The sequence below is a fragment of the Podarcis bocagei genome (genome assembly GCF_964188305.1).
Source record: "Podarcis bocagei genome assembly, chromosome: Z".
In the NCBI taxonomy this organism is placed as follows: Eukaryota; Metazoa; Chordata; class Lepidosauria; order Squamata; family Lacertidae; genus Podarcis; species Podarcis bocagei.
Genome location: NC_138140.1, coordinates 48,669,212 through 48,684,749, shown reverse-complemented (window position 1 = coordinate 48,684,749; position 15,538 = coordinate 48,669,212).

Genomic DNA, 15,538 nt, shown 5'->3' with positions numbered 1-15,538 from the left:
TTGGCGGTGAAAGAAGGAGGCTCTGCTAACCCATTTACATTTTTCTTTTTAAAAAAAAACATGGGGCACAGGCCAAAATGGGTATAGGTGGAAAACATAACCCCCCCCCCGCAACAGTACCTGCATGGGACACGCCATGGAAACACTTCTGACAATTTCAGTGGGCTTTGATTGAAGCGGCAAAAGGCCATTTTAATTCGCAGCAGGTTAACGTTTTGATACCCAAAAGCTCTTCCTGAATGAAAATAGTAACAGCCAGAAAAGATTATGCTGCTTATATTTATGATAACCCCAAGCAACCATTCACAACTCTTGTCCCATGGAACTGGCAATGCCTTGATGCTTCTTATCTACAGCCCTCTAGATAAGAGAGATGTTCACCAGTTAGCATTCTTTCCTGTCATTGGGAGGTGGGACTTCTCTGCAGAGGCTATGTCTGTTCATTCTAGAGCCCAAGGAAATGTTTCGTCCATTATTTTATTCTTGCACAGCAGGGGTGAAGAACCTGTGGCCCTCCAGCTGTTCTTGGATTCCAACTCCCCTCAGCCCCAGTCAGCATGGTCCAATGGTCATGGATAATGGGAGTTGAAGTCCAGTAACAGCTGGAGGGCCACAAGATCCACATCTCTGGCTTAGCAGTATTTGAGCTCACAGTTAGTTGCTTTGTGGGGAGACTTTTTGGTTCAAAAGGTGGGACGCAATATTTTAATTACCATTTTAAATGACATTAGATCTTTTGAAACTTTGCAATGTCGTGATGTACCATATTCAACATTCTGTTCCTCGTCTGATTTGGAAGAAAGTCGATACATTTTAAATGTCAACATGGAAATGAATTCTGATCAAAGGAGGGCAAGCTAAATAGGAACACACGAAGCTTCCACATACTATGTCAGATCGCTGGTGCACTCATCCCAGCCTTTTCTACTCTTCGCTGGCTGTACCTTTTCAGAGCCTCAGACAGAACGCTCTCTTCCAGTTCTGCTACTTGAGTTCCTTTTAAATTGAAGGACCTTTTGCAATGCAAAGCATGCACTTGAGTTGGCAACTCCAGCTGTGCCCCTTCCCCGAGGTTAACAATGATTCAATCTTTCCATATACTACAGAAAGAGGAGAAATTAATTTGGTTCCAGTTTTCAAGTTAACTTGCCCCGTTTTCACGTCCTGAACTGAAATGTCACATAAAATTCAGCTATCCTTTGGAATTCACTCTTCTGAATTTTCTGATACATATCTTTCTTTTTTTAAGCATACCAAGAAGAAAGCATTGGAGGGTTAGTGTGTACTGAAACACACAGGTTTAGTGGAAACAATGGGCAAAATGGCACTAGAGGAATTTGCTTCATGGGGAATGTCTGCATTAGGCAACAGTGCATACAAAAATGTGCCTATTAGGAGGAATGCATGTGAAAATGAATACACATTTTCTGTTCAGTTCATAAGTTTAGTGTTCTATCCAAAGACCATACAAAACTGTAGCAATATTATTAATAAAATAATACAGAACATACATAGCTTGATTTTAGATTAAACCTCCGAATCACCAAAACAACTTATAGTGATTTTATCCAACTCCTTTTTCCTGATTTTATTTTATGCAGCCAGTGTACAGAAGGCCACTCTCTGTATTACAAAGCTATTAATGCCTCTCAAAAAAAACCAAACAATTTATGCTGAGGTGTAACTGCTTGCATGTGTAAATAGAACTCTTGGGTCTCTACACAAGGGGCAGCCTAACAGATAATGAGTAACGTTTTGTACCTGAGGTTGTCCACAGATACAAAGTTTGTCTGTGTACAGCCATCCAAGACTGCAGTGAGCATCACTTGGAAATGCAGCCCGAGGAAACTGGTGAAAGATTGGTCAGATAACTAGCAGTAAAATACTCTGTTCTCAAGAGTGCATACCAAGCGGGGAAAAGCTGTGTTTCTATTTAGTTGTAGGTCCCTTCTGAGTTCTATCCAGAAGAGGCAATCCCTTAGCTGACATTTATTCAAGGCCCAAGCAGAGCTCAGTTCTGGAAATTAGTAATAAACAACCAACTCTGGTATCACTCAATTCCATATAGCACAGTGCAGGAAAACCATAGGCGCCGACTCCATGGGGCTTGAGGGGGCCCGAGCCCCCTCAAAAATTCGTTTGGGGGGCTCCGCCCCCCAATAATCTCCGGCGCCCCTCCAGCAGAGCGCCACCGCCGCCCCTCCCCCAGCCCAAAATGCACAGGGTCGGGCTGCATGCCTCCTGCCCTCCCTCCCGAGCAAAAGCTCCAATCAATTTCCTTCGGAGCTGATTAATAGGCGCAGCACGCTCTCCCCTATTCGCTCACGAGGAGGCGGCGCCACTTTATTTGCATATTCATGAGCTTATTTATTATTCATGAGCTTTCCCGGGCCCCCCCCCCCAATATTTTTTATAAGTCCGCGTCCCTGAGGAAAACACTCAATGGGCATAGTAGCAATTCTTTTAATATACTTTAACTGAGTGCAGTCTGCTATTGCCTTAATTGTTGGCTACTCAGATTAAGTATGAAGAAGAGCTGCTGATATTCTTGATGATAGAGAGTATAGCTTCCCAAAAAAGTTATTCTGCATTGTTTCCAAAACTTTAACGGAGTTCAGGACAGAGCTCCAGATTTCAACATCGTAGAGTATTTGACTTAGCACTTTGCTACCAAATATATTTAGGGCAAAGTAATTCCAAAATGGATGAATGGAATTTAAGACTGGAATAATGAGAAACTGGGCAAAACTGAAAGAGACAAGATTGTGCTTCCCTGCCCATCCTTACTGTCCCTCCAGTGACTGGTTCTCTTCTCCTGTTCTTTTCTCCTGAACCTAAAGATAAGAAGAAGCAAAATAATCCCATTTAATTTCCCCCTTTTCACCCCTGAAAGTGCTTTGCTAGATTTCAGCCACCAGCATTTAGGTGGGGGGGGGTTTCGGGGGGGGGCTGTTCTTTAAGTTTGCTTTGGGAAATTAGCCAACTCTCTCTCTGCATTGCAGAGGTTTGGACTACATGGTCCTCAGAATTTCTTCCATGATTTTATACTATTGCTAGGAACACAGCTGAATGAGTTAACCCATTGCTCAACCTTTGGGTACATGCATTGCATGCAGTGGATAAGAGAATTAGACAGCAGATGATGGGAAAGATCCCCATCTTAGATGCCAGATAGTCACTTTTAGCCAGAACTGACAATACTGAGCTCAATGGACAAATAATCTAAGCAAAGCATAAAGAAGTTTTCTATTTTTCTGCATAACAGATTGCCAAGATCTGAGCAAGGCACCTTTTCTTTGAGCAAGATGGTCCATGAAACCCTTCCTTTTAGGGCAACTGGTCCATGAAACTTGCATACCTGATGCTATCGTGGAGACCCCACACCAGCAATATCTGAAGATGCTGGACCAGATAGAGGTTTATGTTGTGGATACAATTTGCAGCACCAAATCCATTTCCCATTCTTTGTCTCCACCCCCCCTCCCTTGCAGTGAGTAGCTGAACATTAAATTGGCAGCAAAATCCATTGCAGACCCCTCCAGAGACTCATTAAAGACCCAGATAACTCTGACATTGAGCACAATGGCTTCTGCTTGATCGGCTATGCCAATTTCTCAGATGTACAGAAGGCAAGATGGGAAACATATTTCTTATTAGGGCACACATGTAATGAGGCAATTGCTAAAATGCTCTGGACAAGACTAACTATTAGATGTTTCTTGCAGTATGACTACTTTTGAACCAAGTGGGTTTCAGCTCAAGGCGGAATGAATTGACATTTCAGTTTGACACTGTTACTATTGGTAGCAGTTAAGTAAATGATCCTGTTAGGATCCCATGCTTTAAAAAAACCATATCCTATGACAAAAATCTAATAAATAATCATACTGACAGGATGTGTGTCAATGTACTTTTTGTGCTTCTGTGACTTTACTTTGCATACATGCAGTTTAGCAGCTGAGCCAGAGGAGAGGTTGGAATATACAGTAACGCCCACTAAGGGTGGTTGCTCCCCCCTGTCAAGTTTCTAGCCCTCTTGATTGCAGAGGAAAGCTTTGGAAAGACTCAACTGTGTCCCTGTAGCTCAGTGGTAGAACATTTGCTTTGCATGCAGAAAGTCTAATCTCCAGCGGCATCTCCAGATATGGCTGAAAGAGGCCCCTACACAAACCCCAAAGTTGTTGAGCTTTCACAAAAATGCAGAAAGAGAGAGAGAGAGAGAGAGAGAGAGAGAGAGAGAGAGAGGTTTCTCGATTGATTTGCCTAAGATCTGCCTTTCGAAAATTTCCCCCGGACGTCTGGTAACATCTAGGAAAATCCAGACGTATGGCAGCCCTAACATAGACCAATGGTCTGACTCTGTATATGGCAGCTTCGTATGTGCTCCCCTCCCCCCCTCTATTCCCATAGGTTCCCAGTCGTAGAAACTGAGCCAGGCTACCCCAGACTGTTTCTGTCTCACTGGCCAGTTATATCCCTACATCCGTCTCTAATCAAACAGACCAATATTTAATTTCTACAGAGGGCAAACAAATGCAGTTTTCTTTCCTCCTCCTTCCTCCTCTCAAAATGGCATCTGAGTCCCCTGATAGCCATCTGCTTCTCTTCCCATCTGCAATGGATGTAGTGTTATAATTGGACATACGCTTTTGACACCTACTAAGAAGAGCTGCCAACTTCTGTAGCCAATTTTAAGCCAAGGCTTCTTTGCTGTCCTCCCAAACAGGCTTCTTATTAAGGGACTGTCAGAAGGTGGGGTGAGTGAAGGGTTAACAAGGATTCTTGTCTGGACTAAAAAGAGAAAAAGCAATTATCGCCTCCCCCCCATTGCCACTCCAATATCTATTGTGTTAGGCATAGGTGGCTCCTCTTGCTGATGAAAACTATGCAATGGAAAGTTTTCCTGCTCAAGCCCCATTGAAATGAGCACTTCTGCATTGACCCATAATGAATTGCTTCAGCAGCAACAAAGCCAGGAGTTACCATGATTTGCAGGCAGGGATGGGGGAAGATATTCAACTCAGTTCACATTTATTTCACCTTTTAGTTTTATTTTGGCAATTTGCATACCGTTTAATCACAGTAATCTCTAAGCAGTGCACAGGAGACCAGCTGCAGAGGGCAAAAGATGAGTGAAAACTGTGAAATTAGAGTTGATTTTAAAAACCTGCTGGGATAAATAATAATAAAAATAGGCCTTCAGGAAGTGTGAGAAGTTCAACAAGGAGAGGACCTGTCTGATCCCAACTGGAGGCAAGTTCAACAAAATTGGACCATAATACTGAACACAAGACTCTTTTGGATCTAAGCTGGGCATCCAAGCTAAGGGGGACCATTAACAGTGACTCCGCTGAAAACCTAGGAAATCGAACAGGGATATAAAAAGCATCAGGTGGTACTTGTAAATTAATACAGGAACCTTGAACCTAACCTGGTAGTATATGAGGAACTAGTGCAAGCTATGTAGAGTTATGTGCTGGCAATTGTCTGTCCCCTTTAACAGTTTAGCTGCAGAGTTTTGCAATGAATGAATGAATCTTTATTTGCATCGGCCATCGGCCATAGCAATAAAACAACAATACAATATACAAAGAATGGAAATTAAAAAGTCATTTATATAAAATACATTTTAGGGTTTTGAATCAATGGTCAAATACAGTGGTACCTCGGGTTACAGATGCTTCAGGTTACAGACACTTCAGGGTACAGACTCCGCTAACCCAGAAATAGTACCTCAGGTTAAGAACTTTGCTTCAGGATGAGAATAGAAATTGTGCGGTGGCAGCGGGAGGCTCCATTAGCTAAAGTGGTACCTCAGGTTAAGAACAGTTTCAGGTTAGGAACGGACCTCCAGAACGAATTAAGTTCTAAACACGAGGTACCACTGTAGTGGATCTTATTCTAATTGCCCCAGCTAAAAACCTTGCAACCTAATTTCTAAATTTCAAATTTAGAGTAGGATGAGTCTTTCCCTGTTAGGAAGAATTGTAGCAATTAAAATGAATGCATTGTCAAAAATGTTGTTTCTCTTTCAGACAATACCGATAATAAGTAATGATGTGTGCTCCAAAAAATGGCAAATAGATATTTCCAAATTTGTCTGGAGCAGGAAAAGGCCAAGGATTAAACACAAAATACTTACAGATATAAAAGAAAGAGGAGGCTTTTCTCTCCCAGACTTTAATTACGAAGCAGCAAGTCTTACTTAGATTCGGGACTGGATTAAATTAGAAAAGGAGGAGGCATTAGAGTTGGAGGGACACGTTAACAGATTTGGTTGGCATGCGTATTTGTGGTATGGGAAGGGGAAAGTACATAAAGGATTTTACAATCATATAATAAGAAAGTCGCTAATAAAAGTATGGGGGAAATATAAAGATCTATTAGAACAAAAAAATACCTTGGTGGTTATCACCTATTGAAGCTTCATTACTTAAACTGTTAAGCAAGAAAGGAATTTGGCCTACGTATAAGAGGTAAAGGTACCCCTGCCCGTACGGGCCAGTCGTGTCCAACTCTAGGGTTGCATGCTCATCTTGCTCTAGAGGCCGTGAGCCGGCGCCGTCCGAAGACACTTCTGGGTCACATGGCCAGCGTGACGAAGCTGCAGCTGGCGAGCCAGCACCAGCGCAGCACACGGAAACGCCGTTTACCTTCCCGCTATAAAGCGATCCCTATTTATCTACTTGCACTTAAGAGTGCTTTCAACTGCTAGGTGGGCAGGAGCTGGGACTGAACGACGGGAGCTCACCCCTTCGCGGGGATTCAAACCGCCAACCATATGATCGGCGTATAGAGATCTATTAATAGAACAAGAAGGAAAACTAATATTGAAAGATTAAAAGAACATGTTCAGAGTTGGCTGCATCACAGACAACTAATTGAGATCTTTAAAGAGGACAATAAGAAAGGATTTAATTACACAATTTCTAGATTTCAAAAGGAAATTATAGAAGATAATTCCAAATTACTAAAGAAAGCGTATAGTATATTATTAGAATGGGAAACTAAAGATGAAGAAGTTAAATCAGTAATGATTAAATGGACACAAGATTTGGGGCATAATATACAATTTGAAGATTGGGAAAAATTATGGCAAGTGAATCTGAAATTCACGGATTGCATATTGTTGAAAGAGAACTACATGAAAATGTATAGATGGTATAGAAGATGTATAGATGGTATATTACACTGGTAAAAATGGGGAAAATGTATAAAACAGGATCAAATAATTGTTGGAAATGCAAAGAGAAGGAAGGCACTTTTTACCATATGTGGTGGGAATGTAGAGTTGTAAAGAATTTTTGGGAAATGATATATAAGGAACTGAAAAAAATGTTTAAAATGGCATTTGTAAAAAAGCCAGAAGCCTTTTTGCTGGGTATTTCAGGTCAAGAACAGCCAAAAGAAAAATGGAAAATATTTATGTATGCTACAACAGTGGCTGGAAGACAGGAGAAGTACCAACGTAAGAACAATGCCAAGAAAAATTGATGAATTATGCAGAATTAGCAAAGTTAACAGACAAAGTACATGAAAAGGACAATAGTGTTTTTAAAAAAGATTGAGAACCTTTCACAACTTAGCTACAGAAACAACAAAAAGAGATGGACTCATTGACAGGTTTTGAATAAACATTCACAACTTTAAGCAGAATATGATGAAAGAACAACATGTATAGTTATTTAACATGCAGAAGATAACAAGTAATGAAATAGACCAGAAAGGGAAGAGGAAGGAAGTCAATGGGAGGGTGGGGATTGTAAAATATGAAATTTGGATAATTGTATTTGCAATTTGTTATAACAAAGAAACCCAATAAAAATGTATTTTATTTTATTTTATATTAAAAAAACCTTGCAACCTTTGCTGTCACCTGCTCATCTTGATCTCCCAAGAGAAAGGACACTGTGGCAGTGGCTGGGTGGCATGGAATGGGCAATGAAAGAAGGGTGATAACCTTATTCCTCAAGTCTTTATAAAGAGTGCAGGCCAGAAGGGAATACGCCACCAATTCATTACTGCCTCCTCCACAGGGATATAAGCGTTTTTTTGAATGGAATCTGTTGGAATCATCCCTCAAGTACAGCCCAGGGCAATGCATTCAATCTTGAAAAAGTAAAAGTGCATCTATATAGCTGATTTCCTGGTGGCCCGCTAGAATGTGGAGTTAACCAGGGCTATTGACTGTTTGGCTCCAAAGCGCCCTCTCCGATTGCATGGAGCCCGGACAGCCCCGTGGTTTTCCACGGATCTGAGGGCAATGAAACAATCGTTGAGACAGCTAGAGCGCCGGTGGCGGATAACCCATTCTGAATCTGACCGGACGCGGGTTAGAGCTCAATGTCGAGCCTACCAAGTGGCGATAGCGACAGCGAAGAAGACTTTCTTCACCGCCTCTATTGCATCTGCAGAAAACAGCAGCAGGAGACTTTTTCAGGTGGTTCACAATTTAGCGAAACCACCTGCTCCATCGGGGCCCAGTAGGGGCCACATGATCTCCTGCAATGACTTTGCAAAGTTTTTTGCAGATAAAGTCGCTCAGATTCGAGAAGAGGTAGACTCCACCGTGGGAGCAGGGCCAGGGCGGGAGAGTGCTAGAGTCCTGTCTAGTCAAGTTGTGTGGGATCAATTCCAATCTGCTACCCCCGAGGATGTGGACAGGCTGCTTGGACGAGTGAAACCAACCACTTGTCTCCTTGATCCTTGCCCATCCTGGCTTATAAAAGCTAGCCGGGAAGGACTGGGCAATGGGCTTCGTGGGGTGGTGAATGCTTCCCTCCGTGAGGGAGCCTTCCCAGACTCGCTGAAAGAGGCGGTTATTAAACCGCTTCTTAAAAAACCATCTTTAGATGCGGCCACGATAGCCAACTATTGCCCAGTCTCAAATCTTCCATTCTTGGGCAAGGTGATTGAGCGAGTGGTTGCTGAACAACTCCAGGCACGCCTGGAAGAAGCGGACCATTTGGATCCCTTCCAGTCGGGATTCAGGCCTCATCATGGGACTGAAACTGCCTTGGTCGCACTGGTTGATGATCTCCGGCGGGCTAGGGACAAAGGTGAGAGCTGTTTCCTAGTTCTGCTGGATCTCTCAGTGGTGTTTGATACCATCGACCATAACATCCTTCTGGACCGTCTTGAGGGGCTGGGAGCTGGGGGCACTGTTATACAGTGGTTCCGCTCCTTCCTCCTGGGCCATGTTCAGAAAGTGGTGATGGGGGATGAGTGTTCAGACCCCTGGGCCCTCACTTGTGGGGTGCCTCAGGGTTCTGTCCTCTCCCCCATGCTTTTCAACACCTACATGAAGCCGCTGGGAGAGATCATCAGGGGATTTGGGCTGGGTTTTCATCAGTATGCGGATGATACCCAGCTCTACCTCTCTTTCAAATCAGAACCAGTGAAGGCGGTGAAGGCCCTGTGTGAGTGCCTGGAGGCGGTTGGAGGATGGATGGCGGCCAATGGATTGAAGTTGAATCCTGACAAGACAGAAGTATTATTTTTGGGGGACAGGGGGCGGGCTGGTGTGGAGGACTCCCTGGTCCTGAATAGGGTAACTGTGCCCCTGAAGGACCAGGTGCGCAGCCTGGGAGTCATTTTGGACTCACAGCTGTCCATGGAGGCACAGGTCAAATCTGTATCCAGGGCAGCTGTTTACCAGCTCCATCTGGTATGCAGGCTGAGACCCTATCTGCCTGCGGACTGCCTCGCCAGAGTGGTGCATGCTCTTGTTATCTCCCGCTTGGATTACTGCAATGCGCTCTACGTGGGGCTACCTTTGAAGGTGACTCGGAAACTACAACTAATCCAGAACGCGGCAGCTAGACTGGTGACTGGGAGCGGCCGCAGAGACCACATAACACCGGTCTTGAAAGACCTACATTGGCTCCCAGTACGTTTCCAAGCACAATTCAAAGTGTTGGTGCTGACCTTTAAAGCCCTAAACAGCCTTGGTCCAGTATACCTGAAGGAGCGTCTCCACCTCCATCGTTCTACCCGGACACTGAGGTCCAGCACCGAGGGCCTTCTGGCAGTTCCCTCACTGCGAAAAGCCAAGTTACAGGGAACCAGGCAGAGGGCCTTCTCGGTAGTGGCACCTTCCCTGTGGAACACCCTCCCACCAGATGTCAAAGAGAACAACAACTACCAGGCTTTTAGAAGACATCTGAAGGCAGCCCTGTTTCGGGAAGCTTTTAATGTTTGATGTATTATAGTATTTTAATATTCTTTTGGAAGCCGCCCAGAGTGGCTGGGGAAGCCCAGCCAGATGGGTGGGGTATAAATAAATTATTATTATTATTATTATTATTATTATTATTATTATTATTATTATTATTATATTTTAGAATTGTTTGGTTATACAGATAGGGTGGCAATGCTTGGTGTAAGGGCTGCCAACTTGAATAAAATATTTGGGCCCCCAAATAAGTCCTGCCCTGTATACTCGATCACGTGACACAGCACAAAAACACAATTTGAAAGGCAATACCCATCAACTGGGGGGGGCAGCCCCCTCAGATACTTTATTGAGGGGTGCGCAAGGGACCTCAGTCCCAGGGAATTGGCTCCTATCCTTGGCATCTCTGGGCCACGACCAAGTGTAGGCCCACACTGAGTGCATTACAATAATTGAGACGAGGTTAAAGGCAATTTTACCTAATTTGCACTTTCTGAAACAATCTGTGGACTGAAACACAGCTACTCTTTGAAATTTATTCCTTTATGATGGTCTGACTCACTACAAGTTATGGTTACCATTAGTTCTGATCCTGCCTGTGTGATCTCCAAAGATACAGTATGAATCCAACTCATAGCTGGTGATTGGAATTCTAGAATTGGAGAGTTGGAAGAGACCCTGCAATGCAGGAATATACAGCTACCCCTTACAGGGATTGAACCTGCAACCTTGGCATTATCACCACTATGCTCTAACCAACTGAGCTATCCAGGCTAACTTAATGTGGCAAACCAAACCAAAACCTGCAAAGTTGACCGACTCAGTCCAAAGTTTTGGAAATGAGACCAGGCAAGTGTGTGCTTCCTTCCATGAGCTTGTGAGTTCCAACTGATGGTTCATATCTCAGTGGCAGAACATTTGCTTCACATGTAGTAGTGCTGGGAATGTCCCCTGGAATTTGAGCCCCTGGAGAGATGCTGCCAGTCAGTGCAGGCAATATTGAGGTAGATAAGCTGCTTCTGTGGACTGCAGCATCCCCATAGCTCCAGGCTTGAGAGAACCTGGAGCACAGTTCTGTGGCGAGTTGCCTGCCATTCTTAGGAGGACTTGGAACAGCCCTATTGATTGTGGCATGCAACATCCTGGCTGGGGAGGCGAGTGCTGACTGAGCGCCTGCCTTACCAAAAGAGCAGGAAACCAGCTTTTAATATGGTTTGCTTGGCCGACTCCCTTCATGCAATATTGAAAGGGCGCTTTCAGCAATGCATCACCAGCTTGGCTGTGGCCCATAATGGATTACTGATCTCTCTTAAATGCGACAACTTTGCTCCCATGTTCTATTATGCAGTGGCTCCTTCCCAAGCAGCTCAGGTTCACCAGTGGGCTTGGTTTAATTACAGGATGTGAGCGATGCCAAGTGCAAAGACTATTTGGCACCAGGATATTCAGGCCGGGCCAACATAGTACTTGTTAATTTATTGATCCATTAATTTTAAGACTGGGCGGGGGAGGGGGCAATATATACAATACCAATTACTGGGCACTTTGCATTCCTAAAAGTAAATATATCTTGATCAAGTGAAACACTGGCACACAGAATCAGTGTCTGGACATTTCCTCCACTCACCCACTTCCAATTATGGTGACTGTTTGCATTTAGTAATCATATGGAAATGCCAAGGTTTTGTAACGTGATGCTCTGTTGAAGCGAAGGTACGGTTGCCATATGTCAAAAAGTGAAAATCCTGACAGAAAAAAAATGGTTGGCAAAGTTTTTGAGCTATTTTTAAGGAAATTTGCCAAATATACACTTCCGGCATGGGTTGCCATGCATCTGGAAGTTGCCATTCCCACCTGCACACTGTTTCCTTCAGCCAAATCCCGGCAATGTCCAGAAAATTTCAGAAGTATGACATCCCTGTCTTAGGTAAACCCCCATATTCATACCAGTTAAAGCACTATAATACCACTTCAAACTGTCATGTCTACTCCCAAAGAATTCTAGGAGGTTTAGTTTGTTTTGTGTGCTGAGAGTTGTTAGGAGGCCCTTATGTCCCTTTTAGAGCAACAATTCTCTGAGCGGTTTAACAATCAACCCCTTTTCACAGGGAACTCTGGAAATTGTTGCTCTGGGAGGGGGCTAGGGAGTCTCTTAAGAACTCTTGGCACCCTTAACAAAATGCAGTTCCCAGAATTCCATATCCTCCAACATTTATCCGATAAAAATAGGGGTGTCCTTTTCCATAATGATGATGATGATTTTATTACTTATACCCCACCCATGTGACTGGGTTGCCCCAAGCACTCTGGGTGGCCTCTAACATATATTAAAATATAATATAATATAAAAACTTCCCTATACAGGGCTGCCTTCAGGTTTAGAAGACAGCCCTGTCTTCTAAAGGTTGTATACGTCCTTATCTATTTGGTTCAGGAGCATCTCCATACTCTCCAGCATTTCTTCAGTGAAAATAGGGACGTCCTAAGGCATGGGTAGGCAAACTATGGCCCGGGGGCTGGATCCGGCCCAATCACCTTCTAAATCTGGCCCACGGACAGTCAGGGAATAAGCGTGTTTTACATGAGTAGAATGTGTGCTTTTATTTAAAATGCATCTCTGGGTTATTTGTGGGGCATAGGAATTAGTTCATCCCCCACAAAAAATATATATAGTCTGGCCCCCCACAAAGTCTGAGGGACAGTGGACCGGCCCCCTGCTGAAAAAGTTTGCTGACCCCTGTCCTAAGGAAAAGTGGGGCGTTCCTGGATCAAACTAGAAACCGGGACAGCTTCTGTATATTCAGGACTGTCCCTGGAAAATAGGGCCACTTGGAGGGTCTGGAATTCTTTTGAGGAAGCCACGGCTGTTTAAAGTGGTATCATAGTTTTGTAAATGTATGGCCTAAAATTTGTTGAAAGCTCCCTGTGCACAGAAGATTAGTATTTCAGGGAGAGAGTTAGGCTACAGCCCTTCTCCTTGACAGGACCTCTTCTCTGTGCAGGATGGGAACCATGAGCTGATGCCATTTAAACATGTATTTTCACCCATCTGCAATACAAAGTGTTGGGGTCTAAAGTGCTTCTTGGTGCACGCTGAATGTCACTGACTTTTTGCTTCACAGGACTGAGCCTTATTACAAACAAAATACTTGGCTGATATACTCTGGGGCCCAGATATAACTGCCCACCACATCATTAATTGGCCACAAACCTGAGGCATTGACTTCATGAGTATCTTGGCAATGCTCTTGTTTCTCCATAGCAGCCATAGCAATTATAGGGCAGGAACAGAGAGGGCTGCCCTCTATCTTTAGGCCAAGATACCATGCTTTCTGAAGTGGACAAGATGGTAGCTCCACATTTCCAAATAGGGGCTATAGCTCAACAGCAGGGCATTTGCCTTGCATGCAGAAAGTCCCAGGTTCATTTCCTGGCATCTCCAGGGAGAAACTCTTGCCTGAAACCTTGCAAAGCCACTGCAACTCGGTGCAGAGATGGGCCAGTGGTATGACGAAGTACGAGGCAGTTTCCTGTGTTCCTCTGATCAACGTTGATTAGGTCAGAGGCAAACAACTGAACTGGTGAAGCACTGAGTCAACACTAGAAATAAATAAAGAGGTAATGAAGTTGCAAATTTATTAGTAGATAAAAGAACCATAACTCAGTGGTAGGACATCTGCTTTGTACGCAGAAGGTCCCAGGTTCAGTCCCCAGCATCTTGAGATAAGACTGGGAGGGACCTCTGTCCAAAGAGCTCCTGCCAGTTAGACAATACTGAGCAAGATGGATCAATTAGGGCTGCCATACATCTGGATTTTCAAAGGCAAAATTGACATCTGGGGGGGGGGAATTTAGCAGCACTTTGTCATGGAAAAATGAAAAATCATGTTTTTTGTGTCCTGGATCAATCCTCTGACAGGCAGCTTCCTAAATTCCTGTATAAAAACTGACCAGACTGGAGGATGACTCTTACTTCAGTACTGGTGATGAGGCAGCATTATCTAATGTGCCTAGGAGCATGAAGGTATCTTAAGGGATGTTGGCAGGCTGAATGGCACCCACTTTTCCTGCCCACCCCTTTAAGTCACAGTCTCCCCCCTCAAGTCATAGGTATTGGGCATATCCATTTCATAAAACTTCCTTCCCTTCCACGCCCCAAATCTGAGTGCTGATTCCACCCTGTTTATTCACAACACATAAATGTATGGCGTGGGGTGTGGGTGTGGAAGGGAGAACTGAGAATAATATGCTAATAAGTGTGTTTGTTAGTACGTACATGTGTGCAAGTAAGGGGGGATGGAGATTAGTATGCTCAAAGGCAAAATTGACACTGGTCTTTTCCAGTATGAACACAGTGAAGTTGTGAGAAACTTGCATCCCTCCTCCCCACCGGCCTTTATCACCTCTATTTATAAAAGGGAGCTTAATGTATGATAGCAATAAAACCATGATGCTAGCAAAACAAGCCAGATTCTCTCCCCCCCCCCCCACTTGCTCTCAGTCTGTGAGAAGTGCGTGGGCTGAGGTCTGCTGCATTGCCGAAAGGGGTTTGTTTCTCCTCTTTCATTTTGCTCATTATGTTCCCTCGATTGTCTCAAAATACCCCATTAAGGGATCAACACTGCTTCTTGCAATTTTTTTTTAAAAAAATAAATGTTCTGAGCCATCTAGGATTTGGGGTGGTTGGTAACTCAGATGGGGAATAAGCAAGAAAGCTCGTCAAAAATTAAAAGTGTATAGAAACAAGGAGAGCCATCAGAAAAAAGCTCTATTCTAAATTGCTTGTTTCCTCCCAATAAGAGGGTAGTTTGTAAAGGATTGGAATAACCTAATAATGGATAAGATTTCCCTGCAGCTAAATAGGATGTCAAATATTCTGATCACTTCTTAGAAAAATGGCACACATTCTTAGCATACACAGAGTCAGCAAAAAATATTTTGCTTTATGCTTCTTTGTTGTACACCTCACTGTTTCACTGTCAAATATCCAACTCTCTTTCTGCCAATGATTGCAGGTATTACATCAGTCATACGTTCATAAGATTCTGGGTTCAGTCTTCCCATCCCCAAGTAAGGCTGGGGGAGACCCCTGTCAGGGTAGACAATATTGAACTAGATGGACAAATGGTTTGACTCAGTATTAAGCTTCCTGTTTTCCATGGCTTGTAAGTAGGGGATGGAGGGGAAAAAATGATTCAGTTCACATTTAAAAGCAAAACTATTTTTCCTACACTCTCACACTTCCCAAAACAAAATGTGACCTGAAACACAGCCATCTTCCAAATGTTCCATTTCTTTGAATTTTGCAATGCAATTCTCCAGCCCAGCAATGTGCGCATAAATTCACATACTAGTAGAGTTAAA